Genomic DNA, 899 nt, shown 5'->3' with positions numbered 1-899 from the left:
GTGCCCTACTCACTGAGCTATGGGGGCCAAGCCGTGGTGGCAGTTTTATAATCTTCAAATATCTGAACTTTAGTAACACGTTTAAAACTAATCTTTTTTATCAAAGAATACCAAAGTCACCTGAACAAAAAAGCATTTGAGCTCTTTTTCATTTTCCTAATACAATTCTTGATGTAAACACCTACATTTCTTTTTTTAAGCCAATGAATTAGAGCTCTGTCGCATATTCTGATTGTGAAATATCACAATCACACAAAATATACAGATACACAGACAGAAGCAGAAGTTATATTTGCAGGCTTTTATTTATTTATTTATTTATTTATTTATTTATTTTTTAGAGACAGAGTCTTACTTTTTAGCCCTTGGTAGAGTGCTATGATGTCACAGCTCACAGCAACCTCCAGCTTTTGGGTTTAGGCTATTCTCTTGCCTCAGCCTCCTAAGGAGCTAGGACTACAGGCACTTGCCACAACGCCCGCCTATTTTTTTGTTGCAGTTTGGCCGGGGCCAGGTTCGAACCCACCACCCTGGGTATATGGGGCTGGCACCCTACTCAGTGGGCCACAGGTGCTGCCCTATTTGCAGGCTTTTAAACATATATTTTTATTCATACTATTAATCTTTTAATTACCTATTTATGTTTTTTTACCTAATTTATTTATCTTAGCAGTTTACCTAGGTTTTAGATATTTTTCAGTTAACCATTTTTACACACTGCAAATTACATATATAAATACAGTTTTCATTACTGTTTTTTTTTGTGTGTGTGTGAGACAGAGTCTTGGCAGAATGCTGTGGCGTCACAGCTCACAGCAACCTCAAACTCTTGGGCTCAAGCAATTCTCTTCCCTTAGCCTCCCAAGTAGCTGGGACTACAGGCGCCCTCCACAACACCC

Source organism: Otolemur garnettii, unplaced genomic scaffold, assembly GCF_000181295.1.
Source record: "Otolemur garnettii isolate 467f Iridium unplaced genomic scaffold, OtoGar3 scaffold00252, whole genome shotgun sequence".
Classification (NCBI taxonomy): Eukaryota; Metazoa; Chordata; class Mammalia; order Primates; family Galagidae; genus Otolemur; species Otolemur garnettii.
Note: the sequence above shows the minus strand (reverse complement) of the source record.